The 15,613-nt window shown below is 36.9% G+C and overlaps 1 pseudogene; it reads left to right on the plus strand.

Moving 5' to 3' along the window:
* Positions 1–13,077: 13,077 nt before the first annotated feature.
* Positions 13,078–14,696, plus strand: LOC112823942 (armadillo repeat-containing protein 10 pseudogene; annotated as a pseudogene).
* The last annotated feature ends 917 nt before the right edge of the window (positions 14,697–15,613 follow it).

Consider the following 15,613-nt stretch of genomic DNA (forward strand, 5'->3'; position numbering starts at 1 on the left):
GGAACCAGAAGAGACCCGAATAACTAGAGGAATGTTGAAAAAGAAAAGCAAAGCCAGTGGCATCACAATTCCGGACTTCAAGCTCTATTACAAAGCTGTCATCATCAAGACAGTATAGCAGTATAGTACTGGCACAAAAACAGGCACATTGATCAATGGAACAGAATAGAGAGACCAGAAATGGACCCTCAACTCTATGGTCAACTAATCTTCCACAAAGCAGGAAAGAATGTCCAATGGAAAAATGATGGTGTCTTCAACAAATGGTGTTGGGAAAATTGGACAGCCACATGCAGAGGAATGAAACTGGACCATTTTCTTACACCACATACAAAAATAGACTCAAAATGGATGAAAGACCTAAATGTGAGAGAGGAATCCATCAAAATCATTGAGGAGAACACAAGCAGCAACCTCTTCGACCTCAGCCGCAGCAACTTCTTCCTAGAAACATTGCCAAAGGCAAGGAAAGCAAGGACAAAAATAAACTATTGGGACTACATCAAGATAAAAAGCTTTTGCACAGCAAAAGAAACAGTCAACAAAACCAAAGGACAACCGACGGAATGGGAGAGGATATTTGCAAATGACATATCAGATAAAGGGCTAGTATCCAAAATCTATAAAGAACTGATCAAACTCAACACCCAAAGAACAAATAATCCAATCAAGAAATGGGCAGAAGACATGAACAGACATTTCTGCAAAGACGACATCCAAATGTCCACCAGACACATGAAAAAGTGCTCAACATCACTTGGCATCAGGGAAATCTAAATCAAAACCTCAATGAGATACCACCTCACACCAGTCAGAATGGCTAAAATTAACAAGTCAAGAAACGACAGATATTGGCAAGGATGTGGAGAAAGGGGAACCCTTCTACACTTTTGGTGGGAATGCAAGCTGGTGTAGCCACTCTGGAAAAAAGTATGGAGGTTCCTCAAAAAGTTGAAAATAGAGCTACCCTACAACCCAGAAATTGCACTACTGGGTATTTACCCCAAGCATACAAATGTAGTGATTCAAAGGGACACCTGCACTCCAGTGTTCATAGCAGCAATGTCCACAATAGCCAAACTATGGAAAGAGCCTAGATGTCCATCAACAGATGAATGTATAAAGAAGATGTGGTATGTATATACAATGGAATATTACAAAGCCATCAAAAAATTAAATCTTGCCATTTGCAACAACGTGAATGGAACTGGAGGGTATTATGCTGAGCGAAATAAGTCAATCAGAGAAAGACAAGTATCATATGATCTCACTGATATGAGGAATTTGAGAAACAAGACAGAGGATCATAGGGGAAGGGAGGGAAAAATGAAATAAGATGAAACCAGAGATGGAGACAAACCATAAAAGACTCTTAATCTCAGGAAACAAACTGAGGGTTGTTGGAGTGGAGGGGGTGGGAGGGATGGGGTGGCTGGGTGATGGACATTGGGGAGGGTAGGTACTATGGTGAGTACTGTAAATTGTGTAAGACTGATGAATCACCGACCTGTACCTCTGAAACAAATAATACATTATATGTTATTAAAAAAATTTAAAAAAAGGGGGAAAACAGCCCTAACAATGTATATACTCTGCCCTAGCAATTTCGCTCCTAGAAATGTGTAATTAAGAAAAACTATGGAAGTGAAAAAAATGGGAAAATATTAACCACAAAACTTAATTACAGTATTTGATAATACAAAAAAATTAGAAACAACCTATTTGCATAATTATAGGGGGATTAGTTAAATTATTGTCAATCCATATGATAAAATAAAGCCACAAATTACATTGTAAAAGTTTATGTAAAGAAATGAGAGATGAAAAATTCCCATGATATATTAAATGAAAAAGCAAGTTAATAAAAAATATGATCCCACTTTTATAAAAGTATGCTAAAATGTTGGCAGTAGTGCCTCTTGATGATGAAATTGAGTGATTTTTATTTACTTTTTTCTTGTTTGTACTTTTTATAATTATTATTTATTATTTTTAAATTAGAGCAAAATGTTATTTAAAAAAGAGGAGGTCTGAAATTTTCCTCAGGGACTGGCTCACAGAAAGAAAATAAAAAGTATTTTTAATTAGACTTCCTGATCATTTTCTAGAAATGTTAGCGAGATGAAATAACATAATCAGAGGCTGACTAGAATTCTGTACACAAATTTTCAATCAATAAATCACAGCCATAAAATAATTCAATTTTCAGTAGGTTTGAAATTATTCCAACATGACATTACTTAATGCTGAAAGCATCAGTATTTAACAGCATATGGATTATATAATATTGCTAGTTGACTTTAAATGAAAAAAATAACAAGTATGAAGTAAAAGGAAGATATTATTTAGAATTTGGGCAAAGGTCGAGAGTAGGATGACATAAAAGGTTTCTACCTGTCTTCTTGGGCTATACTTCTTGTCTAATCTCAAATATTTCTTATTTGCAGTCAAGTAATACATTATCATAAATTTTTCTACTGTCCCCTGCCATTTTTCATTTTTACCGAAAACTGAATCCTAAAACCCATTTTGGTAAAATAATTCAAAATGTTAGTTTCCCACTGGGATGTATAGGCTTGGTCAGTAAACAGCCTTTTTATTGATACCCTTGTTCTCACAGAGATTTCAAGCTGAGCTTTATCATCTTATCCAGTATATGGCTTAAAGTTTTCTAAGCACAAGTATTTGAGAATAAGCTAGTAAAGATCATCCTTGTGAATCAGCAATCCCAAATTTTATTAAAAATAAGTTTTCCTTTTAAAATCACACTGCTATCAATCACCAATAGATATATGACTTATTCTTTGAGGAACTTATAGAGAAAGAGCCTGATATCCAGGCTGGAATCCAAGCTATCAGTCAAGATAGATTAGGTTATACTAGTATGATAGTAATCAAAACCACAGATGTCAGTGGCTTAAAACAACAAATGTGTTATTTCCTGTTCATGTTACATTTCTACCATGGGTTGCTGGAGGTGGAGGTGGTGGAGAAAGGGTGCTCTTCTCATTGTAGTTACACAGATCTCTCAGAAATTCAGGCTGGCAGAACAACCACCAATCTTGAACATCTCCTCACAGAGGCAGAAGGAGAAGAAGCATCTCCCTCAGATAATTAAATGTTCTGGCTCTCTGGCTCCAAAATAAGGTATGTCACTTTTGTTCACAGCCCACTGGCCAAAACTAATCACATAGTTCCACCAAACCATGAGGGAGCCAGGAAGCACAATCCTACAATGGGCCCAGAAAAGGAGGGGAGCAATAATTATTTGCAAAAAAAACAAAAAAACAAAAAAAACACCAAAGACTACCATACCAAGTTTTATTTTTCAGTTATTTCAATTTCCATTTGTCAAACTGTTTTTGTTTGTGTGTGACAAGAAGATGTTTTATTGTAACATACATATGACACATCATTCTCCCCATCCTTAATTTTCTTTTTCTACTTTTCCTTCATCCTTTTCAGCTTGCCTATTTGATAATTTAGTCTTTCAACAAATATTGCTATTGTACAGTAATAACTTTGGGAATAACACTAATTAAAAGCTGCCATGCTGTATTTCACGCTGTATTGGGTTAGATCATTTGAATGGAAGACTGGTAGGTGGCTGAATGAAGGCTTTAAAATGGCTAGAAATCCTACATAAAGAGTTACAAATAAACTCACTCTGTAAGTAAGGGCCACTGACACATATCAATGAACAGAAATAAGATACTAGGCAAGATGTCAACACAGGATTTCAATACCATTGAACAAATCAAAGATCCAGGTACTGAAACTGAAGTACAAGCATTGAGCTTACTTACAAGACATAAGTAAAGGGCCCAGTTGGGAAAAAATTAGGCACTAGAAGAGAAGCACAGTCAATGTGTTGCTGAAATATAGAAGAACTAGACCAGACCTCCTTACTCCCTTCTGATTAGAAACAGACTTAGTGGTCCCAGACTATGGCAAAGCCATTCCTGATTTTTGTACCATTCCTGATTCTTACAACTATTTATAAATAGTCATAGGAACTGAAAGGATATGGAAGTAAATTGCCAAGCAGATGGCCTCCACCAGAAGTACCAAACTGAAATGTCTAACATAAGCCAAGCAAGCATAACAAATGAAACTGGTCTGATATAGGACAATAAGTGCTAAGAATCTTGTACTACAACCAAGTATAACACTTGCCTACTCACACTGCCTTTCAAAATACTGTGAAGATCAAGCAAAACTGGTCCATAGCTAGAACAATGCCATCAGTTTACAACTACTGACCCGGTATATGTAGCCTGGTCCCTCTGCCTTATTTCATTTTTTCAGTTTCAGCTTATTTACCCCCATAATCTCCAGAGACTATATTCGGGCCACATGCCTCTAGACTTCTTGTATTACCCATTGCTTTAGAAACAAAATGAACTTTGACATCCTGCATTGTTTCTCCATTAATTTGTAGCCTAGTTCTTTTCTATTCACCTGGTATCTGAGCAAACTTTTTTCCTGACCATTGTTTTTTTACATATCATGAGCCTGGTTTACTGCTTTGATTCTGATTCAGTCATTTTCTGATCCCTTACTACAGTCTATTTCCTAAAACTTTGCATAAAACTAAACTTTTCCAGTCCTAGCTCCTTGACTGGCACCCATAATTTGCTGCAGCAATATGATGGAACATTTGTTGGATACCTACTGCATGCCAAGACCGACCACAGTGTGAGTTTGAATGAAAATTGTGAATGCACTCTTCCAAAGCCTAGGTTTCTTCTCCCACTCACTTCACTATAAAAACTGGCATTTTTCTGACCTTTAAATTACCTTTTAGCTATAGCAGATTTCTCTCTCTCTTGAAGACATAGCAGTTGGTGAATGTTGGTTTGAGCAAATTAGCAGGAGACACTAATTAAGGTGGTGGTACTTTCTCAGTCACTTCCTGGAAACAGCATTATAATGTAGAAGTCATACTGAAATTCCCAAAATTAGTTAGCTGGATAGCTAAAAAGAGGAGATATACTTTTTTGGATCCATTCATACCAAAAGAAAGTGATTCTTAATCTTCTCTTCCCAGTAAAATCTACTAAATTAAATGCAAGAAAACACACACTATGAAAAAAGAGATACAAATTCTAACATCCTGTAAAATATCACCCAATTTCAGTCTTGAGAAAATCAAGACCCATGTAGGAATTGTTGCACAAAATTCTTGTCAACAACACTCTTTTCAAGCTGTTTTGTGAAATATTTTTTCTTGCCAATGGGTACAAAAGAATGTGCAGGTGTGTGTTAATCTTTGAGGTCTAGCAGAAAATCAGCCCCCACCCATAGTTTCCAGGTGCAGAAAAAATCAGGGCATGACTTGTGAGCTGTGACCGTTAGAGCACTGAGCCAAAGCACTTGGAAAATTCCCTTTTAGGAGTTGCCAGAGCTTGGTGTGTAAGGAGACTGATGGCAACACTGATCTGTGGGTGTGGCTAAAAAGATAATAGGGAGATTAATAATCCCTTTTACATTGGGTGAGCTGAAAAACTGTTCATTGACTAGTGGCAGCAACTGCTGTATTGAGAACTAGACTTGTCACTCTTTGTCTTGGATTTCTAGCCAGTTCAAAGCTTTGACTGAGCTGCTTTCCTATCTCTCATTCAAAGAGTTTGGCCTGGGGGATAGAATACTTGGCAGCTTTTAATTAGTGCTCTGCAACTCAGCAAGTGCTAGTGCCACACAACCCTAATCACCACTTTCCAGGACATTCACCTGTTCATTTTTCTGGACATTTACCTTGCTGAATAGACCAGGCACTCTTGCCTCTTTTAGCTGTTGTGTGATCTAATTCTGGCCCTTTGAACCTATAGTATCCACCTAAAAAAATGTTCCTTAATGATAAGTCACAAATACTTATTTAATTGATGGAAATAATTTTTGAAATCATTCTCCCCATACTCATTCTGAAACTCTGCCCTGTTTCTGTTAAGCTTTGAACCTTGCCTTAACCTGCCTTTGGTATCTAAATTTGGCATTTAGACTTGATAATTCTGACATTATAATCTCAGGTTTCCCTGGTTTCCCTTCAGTTCCTGGTGCCTGTGCTATCTTCAGCTGATGCCCCTTCTACAGATATAATCTTAAAAACCCTGAAAATAATTCTCATCTTTTGATTAGCACCATAACCCTCAGTTCCTCAGATAGTTCAGTTCCTCTGAAAAGCAGAAGTTATGGATACATCTGTCAGTGTATTCTCCTGCTTCCATGTCTAAAGTTCTTCCCATCACTTGCTTCCTTGAAAAGAACTCAAGTTTTGGAGTCAAGGTTACCTAAAAGTTTAAATAGTAGCTCCACCTTTGAATAACTACATGGTCTTAGACAAGTTACCTCACCTCTCTGAGACTTGCTTTCTGTAAAATTAGGAGGTGATTCCAACTTATCAAGATCATATGACAGTTTTAACTATTTGCAAAGCATCTAGTATGTTGTAGGCAATCAATAAATGTTAGTGTTCTTCTCTGAGCTAATCCTATAGTATCTGCCCCACCTTGGGAGTGCATGCAGCCTTCAAGATTCAGTCCTCTGGTGCATGACCCCTCCATCCCACCCACAGTTAACAAAAGTATAATTCTAACACCATCAGAAACCTGGAATTTTGTAGATACTAAAAGATCAAAGAAAATTATTCATAACAAGTACACAGGAAAAAAAACATTGAAAACCTAAGTAATGAATTTTTATACACTGTGCATTTGAATAGTAGCAAATCCCAAGTGTGAATAATCTGGAGAGTGTAAATAAAGATAAATGGGAGCACCTCTCTTAGGGAGACCTAAGAGAAAAGGATAGTGATAGCTAGTAGGCAATTACTCTAAAAGGATCTTGATACCAACTCTGTCTGGATGAGCTGAGAGGGAAGCATCTCTAATTGAGTAAGTTTATTTACACAAATATATCAACAGGTTAAAATTTAAAATCTTTATAAAATAAGGTGATGATAGAAAATCCATGGAATGCTCAGTATTCAGCAAAAGTGATTATTGCATATGCTTCAATGTCAATATATAGGAACCTTATTCACATTACTGTTAAACCAGGGATTTTCCATTGTAAATCAAATGAGATAATTTTAGAGAGTTATGGGGTTTTGTAAGTTATGTGAATTTTAATTAATTGCAACTCTTAGGTTGCACTAATCTGGATGCCACAGGAAGACATACCTGTTGTTTGCCTAACATGTATTTGGTAAAACTCTACCATAAATAAAAAACTTAAAATAAATAAATAATAAATAAATAAATAAATAATACCTCATAACAAGCCAGATCATTACCAACTACTCGCTGCACATTTATTCTACAGATATTATCACAAAATTTTGGAATCTTGTATATTTTAAGCATTTAGAATGTGGTTACTTAAGAATAAATTGTGACGTCTCCTAACCAAGACAGAGTTGCATGTAATGAACTAACTTCCCCATTAAAAAAATAGGAAATCTAGATAAAATACAAAAAATGTCTGATGGCTTTAAAGGAATTCCAATGTAGGATATAAGGGGGCCAAGATCCCAGACAGAAGGGAAACTCACTGAGGTGGGACCAGTATTCTGTATGCCTTGGATTATTTACTGATTCCTAAGTTGCACAGAGCTAGAAACTAAGCTGATCAGAAATCAGCCAAGGCACTCAGTAAATTTATCATCTGTTTAACAGATCTGGGTAGACAATTTGGAGTTCAATACCTTCAAAAGAGGAGGACTCCAAGAAACTCACCCAGTGCTCAATTGGGACCCCTTGAGAGAAAGACCCTAGGAATGAAAGAACACCAGAACTAGACCAAAGTTTATAATATTTGAAATCCAGCCTTGATTCAGCTCAGCTCATGATCAGATTAAGTAATCAGCTCCTACTCTGGCTACTTGTCAAAAGATAAAGTTTATCCTCTCTTGAAGAATATCACATTATAAAGAATCTCTATAGTTTTTCATGCATAATATCTAGCATTCAATCAAAAATGGATTTAATGGAAGCAGCTGAATAGAAGATTAGTGTACCAGGAGATAAATTAGTAAGAAATATCCAGGCTGAATTATGGTTAAGAATAAAGAATGAAAAATACAGAAGTTTTTAAGAAACGTAGAATATGATGAAAAGACCTAACATATTTCTAATTGTCATCTCAGATAGGGAGAAGAAAAAGAATTGGGCAGAAGCAATATTTAAAGAAGTAATAATCCGGAATTTTCTAAAGAATTGGTTGAAGACATCAAACCAATGGGTTGTGAAGTGCTTCAAATTAAGCAGAAAAAATACAAAGGAATGCACATCTAGGCATACTGGAGTAAAACAATTTAAAATTAAAGGAAAAGAAAATCTTAAAAGCATCTACAGAAGAAAAACAGAACTATTGTTTTCAAATGAACAGTAAGTCTGACAGCCAACTTTCTCCATAGAATGATGGAAGCCAGAAGATAATGGAATGATATCTTTACAGTACTAAATGAAAATTCTCATTTTAAGATGCTATGAGCCAACCTAGAATTCTATATTCAGAAAAAAATAGCCTTCAAAACTGGAAACAAAATTAGGACATTTAAAGACAAATAAAACAGGTTTTGTAACCAATATACTCACACACACACACACATACACACACACACACAAAATCCCAAAGAGAGTTTCAAATGGGTATGCAGAAATTCAAAAAAAGAATAAAAAGCAATTGAAAGGTTAAATGTGTGGATAATTATAAATCATATTGGATATATGAAACAATAATAGTACTTTGTGGAGTTTAAAATCTACACGGAATCAAAATAAATGACAATAATGCAAATGTAGGTGAAGCAACTGGAATATTATAAATATTAAAAGTATTATAAGGTCCTATGATTGTTGAGAAGTAGCCAAATACTAAATTATATTAGAGTCTATATGGTGAATGTGTAATCTTATTATACATACTAAAATAACAGTAAAAGGCTATATAAATAGCAGGCAATTACAGGGTGAAATGGAATAATACAAAATATTTAATTGATTCAAAAGAAGGCGAAGTGGAAGGAAAATATTACAGGAAACATTGAATAAATAAATGCATAAGCAAATTACAAGATTAATATTTAAACCCAAATAAATAAGTAATTACATTAATTGTCATAGGGCTAGATACTCCAAAGAATAGTGGAGAAATACAGGTGCTTAATATGGAAAACTATTAGTATTTCTTTTTTTTATTTTTTATTGTTATGTTAATCACCATACATTACATCATTAGTTTTTGATGTAGTGTTCCATGATTCATTGTTTGTGCGTAACACCCAGTGCTCCACGCAGAACGTGCCCTCTTTAATACCACTATTAGTATTTCTAAGAATGGTCCACTGCAACTGTAGTTGACCTCAGAGATGGGTCTAGGGTTTATGAAACAGCATCAACAACGTTTGGTACATCTGGGGTACTCAGTCAGTTAAGCATCTGACTTTGGCTCATGATCCCAGGGTTCGAGGATGGAGCCCCGCGCCAGGCTCTCTGCTCAGCAGGGAGCCTGTTTCTCCCTCTCCTTCCACCCCTCCTCCCCCACATGTGCTCTCTCTCTCTCTCTCTCTCTTGCTCTCTCTATCAAACAAATAAATATTTTTAAAAAGACAAAAAAAAAATTTGGTACATTAGCAAGTCCACTCTTTGTTATATATATCTATGTGTGTACCAAAGAAATGCATATGTGCAGCAAAGACATGCACAAGAATGTTCATGAGATAAAATCTGGAAACAACCCAAATAGCTATAAATACTAGAGTGGATAAGTGAATTGTGGCATAGTCATATGGTAAAACACTATACAGTGAAGAGAACAAATTATAGCTACACACAATAATATAGTTAAATCTCTCAGATAATATTTGACTAAAAAAGCCAGATACAAGGGTATATATGATTTATTTCAATGAATTTCAAAAATAACTGGCAAAACTAATCAATTGGAATATGTCAGAATAATGATTTGGGGAGAAAGAGTAGTGACTGAGAGGGGACATCAGCTAAGATATTAGTAATGAATGATTTTTATTTCAGTAGGAGTTTTGTATGTTAATTTTGCTAAGAATTCACAACCCTAGCTATACACTAAAGATTCATGAATTTTTCAGTATGCATATTATACTTAATATGAAGCTTATTAAAACAAGAATCATTCACATAGGAAGGTTAATATATGGTAGGGCATTTCAATCATTCTTATTCTTTCAGTAATTATTTATGGAGCACCTATCATAAACTAATTAGCACTATAGCATTAAGAAACAAGTATAAATACTGGTTCAGGCAGTTTTATTTTTGTGAACTTTGCAAATAAGTTCTCTGAACCTTATCTTCTGTAAAAAGAAGCAGATTGTGCCTAATGAGCTCTACAGTCTCCTCCTATTTTAAGATGCTACAAGTAAGTAATATTAAAAATCTGGCGGCCCCTGGGTGGTTCAGTCAGTTAAACATCAACTCTTGATTTCAGCTCAGGTCATGATCTCAGGGTCACAAGATGGAGCCCCGCATTGGTCTCCATGCTGGGTGTGGAGCCTGATTAAGATTCTCTCTCTCCTTCTCCCTCGCCCTTCCCCTCTGCTTGTGTGCATACACACTCTCTCTCTTTAAAAAAAAAAAAGAGTCTGTAATGGTAGTTTTATTTTATCATTAGCTACAGGCTGAAGGTGTCTTTGTCCACCACTACAAAAACACTCTGCTCTTTGCCCTTCTTCAAGGGAATAGGAAAAAAGCCATTTCCAGTGTCTTTGCTCTTCTTTCTGAAAAACTGGCCAAGTATCTGTGCTTCTTTTTATCCTGAGAATGACTGGTTCAGGCTTGTCACTGTTTCCATACTGCAGATAGTCAGTGGGTCTTCAAAGATATATATGCTCGCTGGAAAGAATGTACTCAACATATGTTATTCTTTCCCCTTTGTGTAACTAAGAAATAAGCAAACTGATTTAATTTTAACTTTCAATGGGATTTAGCCTCTGAGTTAAGACCATAGCTATTAAGCTTAGTCCAAAATTAAAAATGTGTTATTGGTCTGTGAATTAAACCAGTGAAATAAATGAAACTGCCTTTATAAATGACTGTTCTAGTATTCTCACTTGTGATCCTGTATCTCATGATATGCATCTGCAGCCAGATAAGCACAACAGCATGTGTTGTATACATTCAAAACGACGGTTCAACTGAAGAGGAGACTTCTATAGGTCTGTGGTGCCAGACTTCCACATAGATAAAATAGTGAACTGCTTACATAGGACAGCACCCTAAGAGAAGGTGTAGGAGTAGAAGGTAGTCACTGACATTGTAGTCCATGGGGAGGAGATACCCGATAAGCCTGGTCCGTAGGTTGGCCCCACTAAGAGTGGAACATTGCCATAGCAACATCAGGGTGAAGCTAAAGAAGTAATACTGAGTCTGGATCTCTCTGACCATTAGCAGCTCCCAGCTGTTCCACGCAGAGCCCACACACAAGATGGGAAGGTCAATATCCCCTGGGAACAATACCAGGTCAATCTCAGGCCATACATGATTTGAGGTCTTCTAAAAAACTGCTAGCTAGTGTCTCCCTCTGAAACAAAGGTAATATATACTTACTGCCAATTTTAAAAGATTTGAGTTCCCTAAACTCGGGATTCCTCTCCTGCAACCAATCCACTATATGTGCAGATATTACCTAACCCTCTTTATATTGCCCTAAGGGAACTGGGGCTTAAGAAACTGGTGCAAGAAAATGTTGGTATTCTGACCACCACCATTGCTGTGAGTAATAAAATCCTTTGTCTCTGACCCAGGAATTTTGTGTCTTTTAACAGTATATATGAAACTATAGCACCTTGCAAGGAGGGTAAAATCTCAGACACACAATTCTTGATAATTCCTAAGGGAAGTCTCTTGAAGTGCCTGTAGTTGGGATCCATTTCACCCTCCTAGGCAATTATAATAATAATAACAATAATAATAATAATAATAATAAAAGAAGCTACTACATTTTAAACATTTATTATATGACAGATTGGTGGCTGTGTTTTTGGCAGTGGTGGTTGTTGCATGGATATTCTCAGTTGGTAAGGTGAATTACCTGATTAATTTCACTAGTGAACAAGACAAGATAGAATCTTATAAACAATAGAAGAGAGGTCAAATTAACTGTTTTGGGGAGTTTTGATAAAATAACAATCACCTATAGTTGAATAATTACTGTCAGGTCCTACACTGATCATATTATATATTATATATTTTTATATAAGATCTTGTTTGATCTTCACAGAAACCTCATGAGGTAGGTACTATCATTGTTGCCATTTTAAGCTTGTGGAAACTGAGACTTGGTTAAATGGCTAACCAAGGTCATACAGATTCTAAGTGACAAAGATCTGACAAATGCCAACTTTATCAAGGTTGATGTAACTTACTTATTATTAGCCATTAATAATAAGTAAGATGTTCAAATAATAGACTACTCTCATTTTGACTAGCTCGTGTTTATTGCTACATTTAAATTTTGCATCCAAGGCAAATCCCTCACTTCCCTTGTTGTAGTCTCATCCTTACATATAATTACCATTTAATAAATATTTGTTTCCTGAATAGATAAATGTATGAACAGCCTTGATACATTGGTTGCATTGGCTGACTCGATAAATAATTGCTACTGAATGAATGGATGAATGAATATTTACTGAGTGTCAGGCATTGAGATAGAAACTTTTTGTACTTTGTCTAGTCTCTTAGCCACACTCCTAAGCAACCCACTATACAGGTACATTTTTAAAAAGAAGGGAACCTGATCAAGGTTAACATGAGTGATAAGTTGATATCATGTATAATCTGATATGATGTGAATAAAAAAGGGCACATCACTTCTGTAGTATTCTTCCACCAAATCCATAACTGCAATTCAATCATGGAAATCATCAGCTAAATTTCAAATTGGCCATTTTACAAATTATCCTGCTCAGTCACTACTCTTCAAAAGTGTCTGTCATAGCTCCTCCGCGGGCTAGCGCTTGGATGGCAGCAGGATCCGCTTGCTCCGGTGCCTCCCGCGCCGGGCCCCGCGCTGCGCCCCAGCCCCAGCACCAGCATGGGCGACGCCCGGGCGGTGGGTTGGGTGGCGACGGGCCTGGTCCTCGGGGCCGGCGCCTGCTACTGCATTTACAAGCTGACGCGGGGCCAGTGGCAAGGCGGCCGTGGGCTTCGGCTGCGCCCCTCGCGCTCCACAGAAGACTTAACCAATGGCTCATATGATGATGTCCTAAACATTGACCAGCTCCAGAAACTCCTCTACCTGCTTGAGTCAATTGATGATCCTGTAATTAATTACTGAAAGACCTTTGGTCACTCTGGGTAACAATGCAGCCTTTTCAGCTAACCAAGTCATTATTCGTGAATTGTGTGGTATTCCAATCATTGGAAGCAAAATCAATAATCCCAACCACAGTATTAAAGAGAAAGCTCTAAATGCATTGAATAACCTGAGTGTGAATGTTGACAATCAAGTCAAGATAAAGGCTTACATCAGTCAAGTCTGCAAGGATGTCCTCTCTGGGCCCCTAGACTCTGCTGTACAGCTGGCTGGGCTGAGATTGTTGACCAACATGACAGTTACCAATGACCACCAGCACATGCTTAGCAAGTACATCACAGACCTGTTCCACGTGCTGCTTACAGGGAATGGAAGTACCAAGGTTCAAGTTTTGAAACGGCTTATGAATTTGTCTGAAAATCCAGCCATGGCAGATGGACTACTTGGTGCCCAAGTGGACTCCTCATTCCTTTCCCTTTATGACAGCCACGTAGCAAAGGAAATTCTTCTTCGAGTTCTTACACTCTCTCAGAATATAAATAACTGCCTCGAAAAAGAAGGCTGTTTAGCTATTCAGCCTACTTTCCCTAAAGGTTCCCTGTTTTTCCTGTTATATGGAGAAGAATGTGCCCAGAAAATGAGAGCTTTAGCTGAACACCATGATGCAGATGTGAAGGAAAAGGTAACAGTCCTACCCAAGTTCTGATTGGTCCTGGTTTTCATCTTCCCTCTTACTAAGGGAGCTGAAATTTGTCCAGCTGCTGAATCTAAACAGTGAATATCACATTTCATCATTAACACAGCTAGACCCTGCCATGGTCTTCCGGTTTATTTTGAACCACTTTATTGATATCAAATGAATAGAAGAGCTTGTTCTGACACCATTTCTTTTCATTTTGCCATTTGCTGAGTTTACTTCAATTACTTCCTCGACGTGACAGGACAGTTGCCTTCTTTATGTGTAAGCTAACCCTGCACCCGTCTGAGACAACATTTGTGTGTGACTGGCTAGTTGGTTCAGGGCTGCTGCAGGAATGACCTTGTCCCTGTGCTAGTGAAGAGTTCCTGAGTCTTCGAGGCCACCGGCCAGGCCAGCCATACCGCTCCCAGAGGTCTAATCCCTGTCCTCCCGACTCCCACCGGGTGTGCCAGCCTGTGAAGATGCAGTGTGTGGCGGGCTGGGATCGATCGGAATGTCCATCCGTAAGCAACTGGTTAAATCCATTTATCTCATCTTAAAAGAAACAAGGAAATCTGAACATGCTCATGTGGAAAGGCATCCAGAAAATGTGGATGTGTTTTTTAAATGAAAACTATGCTTCTATCGAGAGAATAGTTTCTAGAACCATACCCAGATTCCTGGGAGTGGGACTGAGGAAAGGAGTTTTCTATGTATACCTTCTAGCATTTGAATTTTTTAACCATCAGCATAAATTTTATAATTTTTTAAATAAAAAGGAAAAAACAAGGTTATAAAAAAAGTGTCTGTCATAAAAAAACAAGAAAAGACAAAAAAAAGCCACAGATTGTAGGAAACTAAGGAGACATGATGAATAAATAAAATATGAAATCTTAGAATGCATCCTGAATGGAAAAATGACATTGACAGGAAGACTGGTGAAATCCAAATAAAGTCTACAGCTTGGTTAATAGTAATGTACCAATGTTAATTTTTTAGTTTTGATAAATTCACCATGGTTATATAAGGTGTTAACATGAGAGGAAGCTAGGTGAAAGGTATACAAGAACTTTCTCTACTATTTTTACTATTTTTTTATAAATGTAAAATTATTTCAAAATAAAAAGCTAAAATAAGGAAGGGAACAGGCAAAAAAAGGACCACTTTACTAGCAGTTAGAGATTCAGTTGAGAAGCATAAAGATCTCTAAGATGAAAGAGTGTTTAAATCAACACACACACACACACACACACACACACACACACACATCATAAGTCTGTCTAGAGTTAGGAAGTTTCTGTTCTACAAACTTCTGAAATAGACTTTTAGAGGCTGTTAGGCCTGCTAGACTCTCTTTTTCCAGTTCTATAATTATCATCATTATGCTTCTTCCTGTAGTGTTTTAGTCAAAGACAAAATCAAATGAAAAAACAGACAACAAAGTGGAATCCCAACAACATCCCCCTCCCAACCCACTCCTGATGATTATCAAGCTGCTTCACATTCTTTTAGACTTTGAATGTGCATACTGGCTTTCTGAGTTCTAAGAGGCATTAGATCTTCCTGAAATCCTAAAGGCAGTTGTTAAGAAAAAGAAGTATATTATAGACTCTCCCAATGAAGTGTGTTTTGCTT

This window comes from Callorhinus ursinus, unplaced genomic scaffold (genome assembly GCF_003265705.2).
Source record: "Callorhinus ursinus isolate GAN/ISIS: 27379988/994484 unplaced genomic scaffold, GSC_fseal_2.0 scaffold67, whole genome shotgun sequence".
NCBI lineage: Eukaryota > Metazoa > Chordata > Mammalia > Carnivora > Otariidae > Callorhinus > Callorhinus ursinus.